We start from the raw sequence: 17910 nt of genomic DNA on the forward strand, positions 1-17910 counted from the left end.
CTGTACCTCAAGTTTTAAACAGTTTAATAATCAGCAAAGCATCCCTTCGAGATCGCGTGCAAACATACCCACCCACGAGTGTGACACAAGAGAATGCCTTACTCATTTTTCCTCATGGCCGAAAATTGAACAACTTTCCCAGGAAACCAGCCTTTTTAACAATTGTCCTTGCTTTCTGCTCAGAGGACACCTCCACAAGGGCCCGCAGTACATTATTATGGCAATGTACACAAATTTTCTTTCACTGATGGCTCTGCTTCTATTTTTTATTAGTAGCAAAGATAACCGAGTAAGTGTAGATTCGCAAGTGAGGCAAAAGTGTTGTAGAAACTATATGAACAGTCCACATTGTCTCACCATTTGCAGTTTTAGGTAACTCCATCAGGCCTTCACAGTAGGTAGAGGGTCCTTGGATCTGTTCTTAATTTCAGCCGGAATAAAAGTCTTAGCAACAGCTGGCTGCAGAATAGCTCACAGAGAATTCCACAGATGTGTTCATTCTGGTCAGAAGAATAAAGGAACGAGGAGGTAGAACAGAATTCTTTTAAGGAGAAACACATTCAAGGAGGAACTGTATTTGAAAGATTTCCCCAGGAGGGAAGAGGGGGGTCTGTTTACTACCTTTTCCTATAATCCTACAGTATGCTAATTACTTAATCACCGAGTTGTGACCTATTAACATCCCATGTTCTCACAGCAGCAAAACCATTGACTTTTTCTGCCCCCAAATCTCATGCTGTTTCACCATGCATAACCAATTGGTGACCTGTGCAGACAATGCTAACTTTGCTAAGAGAACAGAAATTAAAATTAGGGAACCAGCAAATACCTCCTTCCCTGTGGGTGGGTGGGACACATTAGTAATGAAACTGAGGGCAGGGGCAGGGGGGACACTCAAAGACCTTTTCGTGAGGTCAAACTTGAACATCACTTAGTACCATTGGAAGTAGAATTTGGCATTTAGAAGTTTCTATGGTGTCAGAATCAGAACAGTAGGGAAAGACATGATCAGGATATGGAGGAAGGGGTTGTCATAATTAAGGAGTCAAGATGTTTTCTTGAGGGAGAGTAGGCACTTTTTTTGGTGACAACTTTATTGTGGTGAAATATTCATAACATGAAATTGGCTATTTTTATAATTTTAAACATATAGTTCCGTAATGTTAAGTATATTCAGTGTTGTGCAACCATTATCACCACCATCTCCAAAGTCTTTCCATCCCGTAGAACTGAACTCATACCTATTGAACTCCATTCCCTTTCTCCCAGCCCCAGGCCACCACCCTCTACCTCTGTCTTTATGAATTTGCTCCAGGGAACCCGTATAAGTGGGATCAGACAGTATTTGTCCTGTTGTGTCTGCTCATTTCACTCAGCATGTTTTCTAAGTTCATCCCTGCTGTAGTGTGTAGTGAGGTTTGATTTGGCCTCGAGGTTATAGATAATGGAGGCAATAACTTTGCCAAATAAATTAAGGAAGTGAGTGTAATCTCAACAAAAACAACCTCAAGAATTTGTCTTCTGTTACCTAGGATGACCTTGTTACCCGGCTGTCTTTGCTTGTCCCTGCCTCCATATAAATAAGTTTCAGAAGAAAATGAAGAAAGCCCATCTTCCCAAAAGGAGACAAGGGCAGCAAGATGGCAGGGAGCAGACCAGAAGCTGGCTTTGAATTAAGTACTCTCTGGCCAGTATTTTCATAGCTTATTTATGACTTTTAACCAGACTGTTTCCCCCAACATTGGAAGAAGCATATTAAAATCAGAAAAATAAAAATTGAAATAAATAAAAAGGCATGGGGAATTGGATGTATGAACCTCATAAGGTGGGTTAATTCATGTGGCTGGGCACTCAGATGACCCCACGCTTCTGGCCCATGGAAAAAGCCCTGGTTAAGAGAATTTATCTTCCTGGGGACAGAACTAGCACAGGTGTGCGTCCCTGGGACCCCACTGCTGTGCTATGGGCAGGCCTTCAATTGTAGAATGGATGGAGGGGGTTTATAAAGAGATATCAAACTGGTTGTCTCTTTCAAAAATTCCATTTTCGGTGGGCCATGATGGGATTTCTGAGAAAGACAAACAGTTTGAGCTGCCGAGCCCCTAAAAGGTGCACTTGTGTGTGCTGTTGTTTTGCTTTTTATTTTTAAAGCCAGATATGAAGGAGCTTTGCAAATAGAAAACAATGCCATTTTTATTGCTACTTTTTTATTTAGAAAAATTATTTGATTTGATTTGATTTTTTCCATCACCATTTATCCCCTCTATTCCCTCTTCTACCTCCACCCGCCCTCCCCGCCAACACACACACACACCTACAATCACCATACTGTTGTCCATTTCCATGAGTTCCCTTTTTTCTTTTCTTTTTTTTGGGGGGGACGGGGGGTATGTAATTGTGACAAGTGGGGAATGTGGGAAAACAATATTAGATTGCAAAAACATTCAATAGAATGAAAAAATTTAAATATTTCACATAGGCAGTCACTATTTAAAGCTAACCAAATTTTAAAATTCTAATATTTCATACCTATGCCTCATTCGTTCATTCATTCCACATATATTGCTCCACACCAGGCCCTAGGTTAAGTGCTAATTTTAAAAGTAAGGCAGGCACGTGCCAGGGGCAGGGTGTGAAGCCTGCAGCCCAGGGTGCAACCCCCTGGACCACATCGCCAGCCCAGAACACCACAGCCTCAGTTGAATGAAGATGATTTTATACACGGACAAAAAGCCTAGTCCAAGTTTTCTCATAACAGGTCCAGGAACGTGAACTCCTGCATCCAGTTATCAACTGTGTGGTGTTGGTCTTCCCTGAGCAAGTCACATCCTCCAACTTTCACATTTGTCACTTACCACAAAGCACTGTCCGTTTTCTGTCCCCATGATATGTGGTACATATTTGTGCAGGAAACCCTGCTAACTGGTGGATAGAGAATCTTTATGAATATCTTTTTTTACTTTCTCAAAGGATTTGAACTGGTTTTAAAAACATATAAAATACAAAAGGGACAGCACAGCAGCGGGAGGAATTAGTCAGAAAAAGTAAGAGAAGAAAGTAAAGAAGTCAGGGTCACGAAGAAGTTTGAGACAAGTGCACACTGATGCACAGCCAGCGGTGCTGTGTTGTTAGAGGTGCTGGAATTTCCTCTGAGCTTCCTAGCATCCAAGGCAAAGAGGGAAACTATTCTTTACCGGATTTGCTCTATCTATAAAATGAAAAGTGCATCCTTCCAAAGAAAAGCATGATGTCCCAGTATTGCTATCTAAGTGAAATTTCTCCTACAATTTCTAAAAAAAAAAAAGGGGGGGGGGGAGACTGTGGAAAGTAATGCATTATATTCCCAACAATATTTTTACCAAACAAACACATTCGAACAGTATACCTCACTGTGATTTAGAGGCAAACTATCAGCCTAGAATTTAGTAAGCATTTATATTAATTACCATATCTACAAAGTAGGAATCACAGTTATTATGAACAAGAAAAATGAAAAGGTGAAATTACTTAAAATTGTTTTAATAGTATTTTTTGTATGGGAAAACAAAGTACTTTTTTATTGATTGATTTGAGGGAGAGAGGGAAAAAAAACATTGATTTATTGTTCCATTTATTTATGCATTCATTGATAGATTCTGTGTGTGCCCTACTGGATATCGAACCCACAACCTTGGCATACGACACTCTAACCAACTGAGCTACCCAGCCAGGGCCTTGTAAGTTCTTTTCTTAATATACAGGTTCTCCCTCGCCATATAATTGCTGATGTAATCAAATTATAAAATGATGTGTTAATTTAATACATTGTTTAAAAATATCTGAAGGCATCAGAAATGTTATCCCAATTTGTATTGGCGCTCTTAAAATGAGGGCATTTCTAGAACCATTCATATTTTTGTCGTTGGTTTGAAGAAATGTGTTTGTTTACATGGGATGCCATTGGCATGGTCCACCTTGTCATATCTCGTGGTCACACCCCAAAATCACAGGTGTCAGAGCTGCATTCAAGACCCCATCTGTGTTCCCAGTGCCGGTGTGAACGGTCACTGTGATTCAGCTCCATTCTCGAGGTCACTGACCCTCCCGGTCCGGGTCGGGTCAGCACCTGTTTTGCCCTGAGAAACTGCAAAGCTAACCAGCCTCCTGCCACCGGTGAGACCTCCGATAGCCTGGGTCTGCAGAAACTTCTGGGGTGTGGACGGCGAGGTGTCCTAGAGACACCAACCTCGGAGGTTCGAGACGGCACTTCTGCTTCTTTATTTCCTACGGTTCACACCCTTTGGCTTTGTAGAAAGTCGCTCTGTGAAATAAATACAGAAAGGCTGTGTTATACTGTAAGCTACAATGCAGTACAGTCGTCCATTAAGCATCAAACTCTGTTTAAACAAAGTGCATGGATGAATGAGAGCAAGGAAATTCGGAGCAGAGAGCCGCCACTCCGGCCTCCGTGTGGACGTAGGGCCCACGGGAAGAGCCGGTAATATTGTCTTCATATTGTTTGTATAATTTGCTTCTGAGTAAATGAAAGGTATTGGTCAAAATAAAGGAATCCTTAAACTGAAGTCGTTTCCTGCATGCCCCCCTTTTCCCACAGCATAAACACCCCAAACTTGCAGGAGGGAGAAACAATGTCCCACTTTCTGTCCCCTCCCCCACACCTCTTTTATTTTTCTTTCATTTCAGTCACTGTTTATCCAGTTGTTTATTTTGGAACTTAACCTAAATGGAGCAGAGAAGTGACTGTTAGGCAAACTGATAAGTTTCCATTCTAGGCCTTACGTTTGTTAGGAAATAGTTCACTGATATTTGTAATAGTAGGAAACATTTCCTCGCAACAATACAAAAAGCCCCATTTTAAAAAGCCCTACTTGTGAAGCATTATGTGGAGGACTGTTACGTTTTCAAAGCCCAGAAATACCATCTTATTTCCAAAGACAATGGCGTGCTCACATGTACCCTCATGTTAAAATGTCAGATGGGCGGTTCTCGGGGTCAGTGAGAGCACAGAAAGGATTTCAGGGCCGAGCTCTGCTCTGGAAGGACTATGGCAGCATCATTTCCATGGAGGAGTATTCCCCCCTCCTCAACTCCTCATTTTTGTGCAGAACTGCTTCACCCCCTCGCCCTGCAGAATTATGGGGAAGTTAATGGTGCAAACATCCCACTCATCCAAGCCACTGGGGTTTGATTAACTAAACAGAGTAAACACCGGACAGCTGTGTAAGGGGGCTGGGGAAGATGAGTTATCTAATGCCCTGAGAAAACATAGAAACCACGTAAAAAACAAATTATGTTCTGTGGAGACGGCACAAATCATTCTCTCCAAACTGTGATGGGAGTTTCGTCTGATCAGGATGCACTCGTAAAACTGCTCCCCTCTTTTGTGTGTGGAGAACCTATTGTCTAAGTCAAAGATAACGTAGAGAATGCCATGGATGTGAAGGCAGGAACAATGATAGGTGATCATTTACATGTCAAAACACACACACACACACACACACACACACACACACTAAAATGAGTGCATTAATGGTGAAATGTCAACTCTCCCAGTGACCAAGGCACAGTTGTTTGTGTCTGTGTGTCCCCACACCAGCTGGGATCAGAACAGAGGACCATTGTATCCTTTCTGAAATAGGAGTAGAGGGATTGTCCTGTAGAATTGTAATAATTACACACACTACATCTCAAAGTGCTTCCTCATTTACTTTATTTTAGTTCTGCTCACAACACAAAGTGAAATGGCTCAGAATTACTAACTCCATTTAAAAATGTTAAACCAGAGCAAAGTTGTTTCCTGGATGGTGTGGTCAGTGAGAAGCGGAGTCATTTTGAATTCAGCGTGTTTTTAAGAATTGTGCATCTAAGGGTATATAGTTCCTGAAATCCAGCGGCCCCTTGTACCACAAGGAGTTGCCTCTGGCAGTGTGATGTTCACACTACCTGTCATCAAATTTCAAGGCAACTGGCAGCCACCATAATGTCTTCAGCAAGAAAAGGACGTGCTCAGATAGGTTTTTTTTTTTTTAATATATTTTATTGATTTTTTACAGAGAGGAAGGGAGAGGGATAGAGAGTCGGAAACATTGATCAGCTGCCTCCTGCACACCCCCCACCGGGGACGTGCCCGCAACCAAGATACACGCCCCTGACCGGAATCAAACCTGGGACCCCCCAGTCCGCAGGCCAACGCTCCATCCACTGAGCCAAACCGGCCAGGGCGCTCAGATAGGTTTTTGAAGAGTCCTCTGGTTTCGTGGGAGAAGGGCATGGTGTCAGAGAAATCAGCTGGGAGGGAAGGTACACTGAGCCTGCAGACCAGACTCCTGCATACCACTGGCTGGTCCGACGGGAGGGCAGCACCCATGGAGACTGAGAGGGCAAGGCAGGCCAACCGGGCTCTGCCCCTTCAAGGTGGGGCAGTTCACCTGGAGAAGACAGAGTGGCCCAGGGTGTCAGGTACGGCTGCACATCCATCGGACTCAGTAACAGGCTGTTGTGGGACCTCAGGAGAGAAGCTTCAGAGGAAAAGGGGATCAACTGTGGGGAACAGTGACGCTAGTCTGAGCTTCAGTCCCTACTTGGGAGGGTCTCAGGTGAAGGAGAGGTCTTCCTGTCCTTGCTGTTTGTTTGAAGGCAGGAGAGTTGGTGGGCACGTTTACTGATTCGCGGGTTCAGACAAAATGGAAAAGACAGAAGATGCTGGGAATGACCGCCAGTCCTCTGGGAGACCACCCTCAGCCCTTTGTGCTCAACATACGAATCCGTTCATGCTCAGGGTGCTCCTTAGTGGACATTTGGGGAGCACGAGCCCATGTGAGCGGAGCAGGACTGGACCAGGGGTTGCAAGGCCCATTCTGAGTGCTCTGGGAGTCTTAAGTTATTGGGACCTGTCCCAGCAGCTGCCCTCCTGTCCTCTGATGCTAATTCTAGGCAATAGATCTTGCTTTAGGTCTGCTGCCTCACTTATGAAAGTCCTCTCAGACTATAGAATTGGAACCTTATATTTTCTTCTGTATTTTCACCAATCTTGGAGCCTGGCATTCTTCCGTGCCTCAGACTAAAAGAAATTGGAACTAAAGAATAAATTTAAAAAGAAAAGGGACAGAAGAAACAGGTGACGAAAGAAACCAGAAAAACATATTGCTACATTTTGATCAGTGTTAGTTGTAAAAGTTTTTTGGGTTTTGTCTTGTTTTCATTGATTTCAGAGAGGAAGGGACAGGGAGAGAGATATATAAACATCAATGATGAGAGAGAATCATTGATCGGCTGCCTCCTGCACCCCCCCCAATAGGGGTCGAGCCCACAACCTGGGCATGTGTCCTGACCGGAATTAAACTGTGACCTCCTGGTTCATAAGTTGATGCTCAACCACTGAGCCATGCCAGCCGACATAAAAGTTTAATAATAGCTATCAGGAATAGTATTCCCCCTAAATGCCAAGACCAAGGGAGACAGAAAAAGCCTTGTCAGATTCTTGCTGTGCTGGGTGGAAGGGAGAGGAGTTTATTACACTGGGTATTGGCAGAAGGAATATATGTGTTCAAAATGCATGAGTAAAAACTAGGGAAAAAATCACAAAAAAAAAATTTGTTAAAAACTAACAAAAATGTGTTTAAAAAGCAGTAAATGGAAAATAGCACACTGCAAAAGGAATTAAGACATATTAGGAATGAAAATAAATGAGAAATGGGCCTAAGCCTGGGTTTAAAACTGAGCTATATTACCCTAACTGGTTTGGCTCAGTGGATAGAGCGTCGGCCTGCGGACTGAAAGGTCCCAGGTTTGATTCTGGTCAAGGGGCATGTATCTTGGTTGCTGGGACATCCCCAGTCGGAGGTGTGCAGCTGATCGATGTTTCTAACTCTATCCCTCTCTCTTCCTCTCTGCAAAAAACCAATAAAATATATTTTTTTAAAAAACTGCGCTATATTCATACATGAATAGTGTGTGACAGCTGTGGTACCATTCCTACTTCTGACCCACATTCTCTTCCTTTTACACTTCATTAAAATCATCTAAAAGCCACATTAAAAATGATGGGGTCTTTTCAACAAATGATGGTGGGACAAGTGGATCTGCACATTCAAAAGAATGCAGTTGGACCCCTTCCTCACAACATACCCCAAAATCAACTCACAACATACCCCAAAGTCAACTCAAAATAGACCACAGACCTACGTGTGAGGGCAAAATATAAAATTCTTAGAAGAAAATAATTAGCAAATCATCACAAACATGGTTTAGGCAGAGACTTCTTGGCCATCACACCAAAAGCACAAAAGAAAGCAGATTAATTTGATCCAATCTAAATGAAAAACTTCTGTGCTTCAAAGGACACTTTCAAGAAAGTGAAAAGGACTCATAGAATGGGAGAAAGTATTTGCAAATCATATGTCATCTCTGATAAGGGACTTCTATCTGGTATACCGAAGGAACTTCCACAATTCTTACAAATAATTTAAAAACAAATAACCCTCTTTTAAAAATGGGCAAAGGATATGACTAGAAGATAAAGGATCCAAAGAAGGTATGCAAATGGCCAATAAACACATGAAAAGACACTCAACATCATTAACCATTAGGGAACTGCAAATCAAAACCACAGTAAGATGCCATGTCATAGCCACTGGGATGGTTAGAATCAAAAGATAGATAATAACACGTGTTGGCAAGGAGGTGGTGAACTCCTTATACATTGCTGGTGGGAATGTCAAATGATGCAGCCACTTTGGGAAACAGGCAGCTCCTCAAAAGATTAAACATAGAGTTACCATGTGACCAAGAAATTCCAGTCCCAGCTAAACAACCAAGAGAAGTAAAAACATACACCCACATACAAACTTATACTTGGATATTCATAGCAACATTATTCATAAGAGCCTCAAAGTAGAAACACCCAGACGTCCACCCACTGGTGAATGGAGAACCATTCAGCCCTAAAGAGGGGTGAAGTACTGGTACACGTTACGGCATGGATGAGCCTCTGAGAGCAGTATGCTGTTGTATGATTGTATTTACATGACATGTCCAGAACAGAAAATCTATAGAGACACAAAGCAGATGAGTGGTTGCCAGGGGCAGGAAAACTTGGGGGAAGTGGGGAGTGACTGCTCACGGATAAAAATGTTTTGGTACAAAATAGAGGTGATGGTTGCACAATATTGTGTATATGCTCAACACCATTAAACTGTACAGTTCAGCTAGGTGAGTTGTATGGTATGTAAATTATATCTCAGGAAAACTGTTGTTTTTAAAAATGGCAGTCATGAACAACGGTCTTTGTCTGTTATGCACAAAAGGGAATGTACTGGCCTGAAAGACAATGCTTGTCCCTAGGTATTCAATTATATTACAAGTGATTTTTTCTCAAGTCTGCCCAACTCCCTAGGCATTTGGTCATTTGTAAAGGACCAATGTCACAGCTGTGAAGAGGGACAGCATGGCATCTGGAGGAAAGAAATGGGAGGAATGGCTCCTCACCCGGACTTTGCCACGAGTGGCTCTGTGACCTTTGGCAAGTAACTCAACTTCTCTGAGCATTAGATAGTGCATCTGAGAAATGAGAGGCCAGAACTAAATAAATTCTCCCACAGTAGAATTCTATGATTCAGATTTAAAGTATCATGTGTAAGTATAAAAATAATTATGAAAACAAAAAATATTGCATTTATTTATTTTTTTAAAATATGGAACAAAATGTGTATCGTGGTTGTCTTGTGTGATGGGGGATCAGTGTTTTATTTTTACCCCCGTTTAGTTCTCACTTCTTCCATCACAAGAGCATATTTAACTTCACACATGAAAAAAAACCATCATTTAACAAACCGTTGTATTGCATAGGTTAAAATGTGATAATTTGTTTGAAATACTTCTGTTAAATCTATAAATACAGATGTCAGGCATTTGTAATTTTCCCGTGATGAGTGAAGATACTTGAAACTCCTTGGTGTTTTCAAAGTTGGAAATCTTCTCTACAGAATTAAGTTTTCTTTATGTAAACATGTTCTTGGTTTTCAAGTTGAATATAGTCCTTGGCACACAGCTGTGATTCTCATAAAGTATGGGCATGGGCTAACGTCATTCACACAGACACCTCGGGCATAGTCAGAAAAATACTTAATCCTATCGTTTCAGAGGCACCACCTGGTTACTTACACTAATGGCAAGACAATAGCTGTGGTGAAATCATTTACAATACACCTGCAGTAATGTTGCTATGAAGGAAGCAGTAAAACAGTGAAGATCTCCTTTTAGTTCAGATTTCCAAACCAGGAAACTATGATCCACATGAGACAGAAAGCATGTTCATTTAATAGAAAAGGTTTTCTTTAACTCAAGTATTTTGAGTGTGTACATTTGAAATTACATCATATCACTATGAGCTTAAAACTCACACTGTGTATTTTAAGAAGTGAATGAGAAGGCCTAAAAGTTGTTAAATATGGTGAGTGTCATGGTGGACTGGGGGGAAGGCATCACACATCTGCCCACATGTGCCTCCATGTGTTTGCTTATTATGACTGGGAAACTGATCTAGAGTTCATAGTGGACCTCAGAACACCGCAGGCAATGGGGCCAAAGTGGCTTTTCCTCTGGGAGACAACAGCCCCTTGCAACGCACAGCGGCCCGGGGTAAACACAGGTCCATTTTTGTCCGTACTCTAAAATGTCCTTGTGTTTGCCAATTATTTCTGCACCTCAGAACCCATCAAGAGGGGATGAAGAAATGAAGAATGGCACATGTGAAGTGAGGAGCAGCCCCTTTTGGCTGGCTTCTCAGGGGTTGCCTTTGTTATTTAAATGTCCTGTTGTGTAAGCCGGAGGACAGGAAGTGAGTTGTGCAAACCTCACAACAGCAGCCCCCAAGAGGTCCAGATAAGCAGATGTGCCTAGCATTCGGGGAATGGATACAAATTTCGTTTTCTGAAAACGCTAGAAAGTAACTCCCTTTTCTCTGGGAACAACACTCACTATTTCCATGGGAGCTTTGACAATGCTGCGTAACTATTTTCGATTAATCTTCGCACTCTCGCCTGCAACAGCAGACTTTAATGGTTGAGCTGGTGCTTTATTTGTGTTTCTTTCAAAACACTGAAATCTTGTCTTAACAGTGAGAGAGAGGGGAGGAATAAAGGAGCAATGGGGATACTTTGCATTGTCCGGGCAGCTCTGCTGAGTTTCCAGGCCTTTGGGAGTCTGGGCTCAGGGCAGGGAGAGGAGGATCCTCTTACCGGGTCCCACCCACCGGCTGGCTCTCCTTCCAAAGGCGGGGCAGGCGCGCTGGCTGCCTCTGCTGGGCGCCCTCACTCAGCCTGGCTGAGAAAGCTCCTTCCTCTTTTCAAGTCAGAGCCAGGAGAGCCCTTTCAGAGTCTCTCTTTTTCCATTTACACGTCCGTGATCGTGGTTTGGACTTCAGATTTTAGAAATCGACACATTTTCCTAATGGAGGAGTGTAAAGGAATCCCTTGCAAGATAGAAACACCCCAGGACTTTGCTTCCCCACGCTTGTGCCTGGATAAGGAAAAACAGACCAAAGGTAGTGTGTTGACACAGAATTTAAACTGGGGCTCCAGGTCTCCCAGATTGATCGCAAAACTCCTCTTCTGCTTGTCCCTGTGAGCCCCTGAGCTGCAGAACAGGAAGTGGAGAGGCGTTTCCAGGAGTTTCTGAACTGCTTGGAGGGGGAGTGAAGAATGAGCACCAGCAGGCCTTCTGCCCCTCCCCCACGGGCCAAGGACATAAGTTCCACTTTCTGCCAGGAAACTGAGCACAGCCCCATGGACACCAGGTTTATCTCTGCTCTGAGGCTCAGTGTGATAGACAATCGTGTCCCTGACTTTCACACACGTGGGCGACTGAAGCACCAACAAACGGACACATTTTCTTTCAAGTTGCTCCTGGAAAGATCCCCAAATTCTGATGAAATTTAGAAGAATATAAAATCAAATATGTGTATGTGCGTGGGAGGGGATTGGCTACATTTTGCTCTCATGTTCTCAGGAGGACAGCGTGCACTTAGCACATCATCAGTGCATAAACAACTTTACTGAAGACTACTACATTCTATTTTTTATTTTATTTTTTAAAATATATTTTCGTTGATTTCAGAGAGGAAAGGAGAGGGAGAGAAAGATAGAAACATCAATGAAGAGAATCACTGATTGGCTGCCTCCTGCACGCCCCCAACGGAGGATTGAGCCCACAACCAGGGCATGTGCCCTTGACCGAAACTGAACCTGGGACCCTTCAGTCCACAGGCCAATGCTCTATCCACTGAGCCAAACCAGCTAGGGCAAAGACTACTACATTTTAAAAGTCGGTTTAAGAGTTGAGGAAGAGGTGCCAATGTACTACTTGAGCACAAAATCAACAACCTAATTTCTTGTCACTGGTTCACCTTTGCTTTTCCTTCACTTTTTTGATATGGTGTTAGGAGATTGGGAGATTGTTGTTCTGAAAGCAGTGTGTACATTGATGAGCAAACCATTTCAAATAGCTGTTTGTATGAAACTTGAAGTGAATCAGCTTAAGGAGGACATTGTTGGCACTGGGGTGGCAAGTTGCCCACCCTTTCAAGTGTTATTGTCAAATCCCAGCTCTCAGAGCTTAATGACCAGGCCTGTAGAGCTCAGGAAGCCGTCTTGACAGAAATTACACTTTGGTCCTAAATACACCTTTTTTATTTATGTGATTTGCTGGTTTCTCCGAATTAGGTAAATTGTGCCTGGTCATACTGATTTATGCTGGAGGCATTGAAAACATCATTGGGCGAGCTCTGTGTTGGGCGTCTTAGCTGGATCTCTGTTCCCCGGGTTTTCTCAAACACTGAAGAGGACAAATCAGTGCTCCTTTGGCCACTTGAAACCTTGTCTTGATTTTGGTGCAATGAAACTAGACATTGCAACAATTAAAATGTGCGTGTCTTCATATATATACTCATAATTAGATTTTAATAACGTTCTCCTGGTTAGAACTCTACCTTAGTTACAGTCTGTTCTAGGACTTTTACCCTTAGCTTAATCTGGTAACAATTTGGTTCTTGAAGCCTGATGTAGTGATCTCTCGTTTAGATACAGGAATTATCTGCCTGGTCATTCCTGGGCTTTGCCTCAGAACAGTCTAGTTTATCCCTAGATCTGTCAGATTCCAGGAAACAATAGCTTCTGGCATTTATAGAGTTAAAATTAGGATTAATGTTCAGCTTTTAATGTGCAAATTAAGTATTCAGCTGGAGTGTAGTCAACTTCCCTTTTACCCATCTTATTTAACCCAAATTCTCTCTTATTTAACCCAAATAAGAGGTGCAGGTTGTCTGACCTCACCAGACCCCTGTCCCATTAGAATGACGTTTCTCACTAGATTTGGGGGATAAAACAGGAAATCACAAGGAAGACGACTTGGAGCAATGGCATATTTGTGGCTCCCCTGAAATGCCCTCAAGACTTCAGAGCCAGTAAATGATTAACTTTGAAAGCTGCAAGGCCCATGTCTCAGCCTGGAAAGTACAGAATCTGACACCCAGCCAAGCAGGGCCCAGCCTCCCACAGCAGAACACGGCTTCCGGCTTCCGTGTCCTGGAGGGAAAGGGCATCCTCAGACTGTTCTGAGTAAGACTGGAAAAGATGCTCTTCCCTGAAAACCTCACCATAAGTTACCTGCTTTCCTTAAGCACCTAATGACACTGTGTGCAGACCGTCACAATTACATAACAGTTCCACGTACGGCAACCTACCGAGAGGCCATTCATGTACTCCAAATTATACGGTTAAAGACCAGACATATTCTGGAAACTGGAAGAGGCATTTTAAGCTATGATGCTTGAAAGAGATGTGCGTCTGTTGTCTCTGCCACATGAGGGGACACTTGTTTTACAAAAGGTATTTCATTGTGATGACAAGTTTCGTGGCTGACATTTCTCCTGCTGACGTCCCTTTCTTTCTTGAAAAAAAAAGATTATTTGCCATTTTCAAACAACTCCTTCCTGCCATTTTGGCAGGATTTGGGTTTCTCGGACCCATTTCTTTTGTTTAATGTACAGGATTGCTTCTCAAGGCTTTGTGTTTTTTAATTGCCACATTGTTTAAATGATTTTTTTGGTCTTCATACCTGGGGGTTCCTGGTCACCTTGTTGTAGAAGCAGAAAGGAGAGCGCTCACGGAGGCCTTGTGAAGGGCACGCTATCGGGTACACACACCTGTCACACCTGCAAGGGACCAGCCACCATGCAGCACATCCCGTGTCAGCTGCACACCTTGAACTTGCACCCAGCAAAGCTTTGGGGTGTCTCCTCCCCCAGGCTACAGGCACCAGGACAAGGATAGCTAAGCCACTGGGCACTTTGGTCAGAACAAACTGCTACTAAATGGTTCCCGTAGGATTTCTTTTGTCATTTGCACCACAATGCCAATTCAAGCAGATACCACTGATTTCGGAGAATCCCAAGCAACATATTGTGAATAGCCTTCGAGAAATCTAAGCCACAGATAAATCAACCTCAGGGATCCTCTTTTCCAGGTGCTTGGACATAGGCCATGGGAGGCAAAGGTTTTATGGAAGTGTGTTTTTACGTGAACATAGCATTCCCCAAGAGTGACATGCAATGATCAACACTGAGACAGACATGTGAACCTTCTTAGTACATCCTTGACTTTTAGCGGTAAAACGTGAGGGAGGGTCTGAGCAGAGTCAGATCTGTGTTGCTTAACCATTCAGCCAGAGTTGTCTGTGTGCAGACTCCGGATTTGGGGAGTGGGGGAAAGTGGGGGATGAGAAGAGGTTTGTGCAAGTCCTGTGGCCCTTAGAAGGCCCTTTTTTTCTCAGGGTTCAGAGCCTTGGCCTTCCCTACTGAATGGGGACGCCTTTCTACTCACAGGCCTGCTCCTGCCCAGGTGGCACCTGCACCAGGCGCAGCCCAAGTGGGGTCCTGGCTTGTCCAGGAGGTCGGAGCGCTCAGTCTGCCATTTGAAAGCAAGCAGAGCACGCCATTCCTAGGACATCCTGTCTGTGAACGCTGATCTGAGAGGCCACCTCTGGAGGCCACTGCCCAAATGAAATGCTTCCCAGAAATCCTCATTCCTGTCATCAAGAGCAATTCCTTCATAAGGCCTGTGATGGGCAACGCTTATGGCGTATCCATTTTCTACTTCATCCTATATTCTTATTTTCTGTATACATATCTTACACAGGAAAGCAGCATAGAGACGGGGTTTTCCTAGTTGCTAGGAAACAGGTGTGTACCGTGTATCCATGAAGATTTGGTAACTATCAGTAATTTCAATGGCCTTTCTGCATCTCTCACCTGCACTGATAGGACAGGTCGTCAAGACATTTCTGACACATTTCTGTTGAGGGCTCCTTTCTTATAGGCATGTCAGTTTTGCACCATCGAAAGCCCTGACTTGGTTTGGGAGAAGTCAATATTTTAAAAGGCCATTTCCCCCAGACAATAACCAGGTTTGACATCTAGGCTCAGCATCTTGATTAGGGCAAACCCACAGGCTCCCCACGGAGAGGGAAAGACTCACTGGAAAGAGTGAACTCACTGTGTTCAATTCAGAAAAGGAAAATGAAGTTGACTTTAGTGTTTTCTGTTTGTTTGTTTGTTTTTACTGTGATTTCTGTAACCTAGAAACAACTTCTAAGGGAAGTTAAAGTCACTTTAGTTCTTTAACATAAATGGGAAATGGTAGTAAAAGCAATTTTCAGGCATGAGAAGAATTGCTGTAAAAAAAATCTCTAATACCTATAATCCTATGGGATACATTCCAAAAAATACACACCTATTGTCAAGATGAAGTGGCCAATTAATATTATGTTAAAACATCATTGAAAGTGGCTGATCCTCTTCAGCCAGGGTTTTGTTGGTGTGACAGCTTGGGGCTGGGGTTTACAACCTTAAATCAAACAGGAATAGAAAGTTGATAAGACCACAGGAATATGCACACATGGGGCATAAAGTGACAATTCACACAGGGTTCAATTGCTTTTTGCAGAAAAAAGTGACAAAGACACGTTGCAAAAATTGGACAGGAAGATAGCTATAATTCCCCAACTAACGGTGTCGTTCATCAGTTGTGCTCAGTTTATCTTTACCCAGGTAACAAAATAAGTGATGAATACTGAGATGTCACCATATAATTTTTGCATTTAGAAAATCTTTGTAGATTGCCCATCTAAAAACAATCACTGACGTCTTTAAATGAAAATGTCCATTTATTTCCTCATCAAATATTAATGTGTTCCATTTTTTTTTACGTCCCCTTAGAGACTAATCAGCGATCCTTTAGCCTAAATCAAATGCATCACGAGAAACAAATACAAACAAAGGACATAGTGGTATTGAGAAAAGCAAAACTTAGGAGCCTCTTCTCAGATGGTCGCATTGGCCATTCCATGATTTTAGAAACCATAGAAAGAACCGTGCACCAATTAACTTATTATTTTTTGAAAGAATTGACTTGCGAGTGGCTGCCTCAGAGTTCCTGAAAGCTGATTACTGTTCAGCCCACATAGGATAGCATGGAGTATCTCCCCTCCCTACCTCTAAGCCCCCTCCTAGCTAGGGCCCCAGGCTCCCCCCACCGCCCAGTCCTCACTGGGGGCTCTGCCCTCTACTGTTCATGATTCACCAAGACCAAGATGATGGGGGCTCAGGATAGCGTGTTTGCAGAAGGAGCACTAACCCTCGCAGGTCCCCAACCCCCGCCTAGCGCATTGGAGGGGTGGGTATTGATCTGAGTCACAGGCTGTGTCCCTGAAGAGTCACATGTTCATTGTGTCTTTAAAAGAACCACCCTGTCAGCGTCCCTGTGCTGTTGGCCCTGCTACCTGTAACTTGACTGCTCGGAAAGGAGAACTTCAGAACTTTGGGAACCACTTCCTGGCACCCTATCACCAGGCCAATTTGTTTAGTTAGTAATTCTACCTGGCAGGGACTTTCTCCTGGCTAGGTCACTGTGCTGTCACAGGCTGCATCGCCATGGCGATGGGAAAACAGGAGGCAGAAAGGGGCAGGGCCCAGGCTCAGAGCAGCCTTGCTGGAAGGGGGCTGCTTTCTGTGTGGGTGAAGGGCTGTTGGGTCTCAGAGATCAAACGAGGTCTGACGGGGCTGTTGGAATGGGAGATCTTTACCATGCTTCATATAAATACAAACGTGTCTAAAAAGAGAAACCGAAACCTTAAAAGGCATGTAGATGGCGGTTAGTAAATATAAACACATCGGAACCCGGCAGGCTGCTAAAATTAACTGCCACTTTCAAAAGCCCTGTTACCTTGGATAGGGATAAATCAAGGCGGTAACACTCTCCACTGAAACTGAGAAAAACAAGTCAATTGACAACATTGATTAGAAATGCTTTGCAATACCTTATGGCTATAGATGCTCGGGCTGTCGTGTGAACGTTGGAAATGTCTGGTTACATTTTTTAGCTACATAATGTTTGGCTACGAAGAGCATTGATTTCATACTATTCATAATACGGTTAACTTAGTGCCCAGTGGGCAGCATTAATTTGACACATTGTGGGGTGGGGTTCTGAACTCTGTTTAGAGAGAGTAGCTTTGTGTTTGGGGGGATCCATTAGAGCACAATAAATGAGCCTCCAGAAAGAGTGATATGATGGGAAATGACTTCTATTCAGTGAACACAATTATTAGTGCTAATTGGGGTCAGGTGAAGCATGAATAACTGAAATGCATAGATAATTCAAAAACCTCTATTTAACCAATATCTTCAAACTTCTTCCCCATCAAACCAATTACCAGAGGAGCTAACCGGTAGAAAAATGGATTAAATTGACTTTCACTCCCCAAAGATTCTTGTGATGATGTCTTTTCATTGATGGATTCAGAACAAGAGCCCAGGATTGACTAAGCTACAGACCGCCCTCAACGATCAAAAGGAAA

Source organism: Myotis daubentonii, chromosome 8 (assembly GCF_963259705.1).
Source record: "Myotis daubentonii chromosome 8, mMyoDau2.1, whole genome shotgun sequence".
In the NCBI taxonomy this organism is placed as follows: Eukaryota; Metazoa; Chordata; class Mammalia; order Chiroptera; family Vespertilionidae; genus Myotis; species Myotis daubentonii.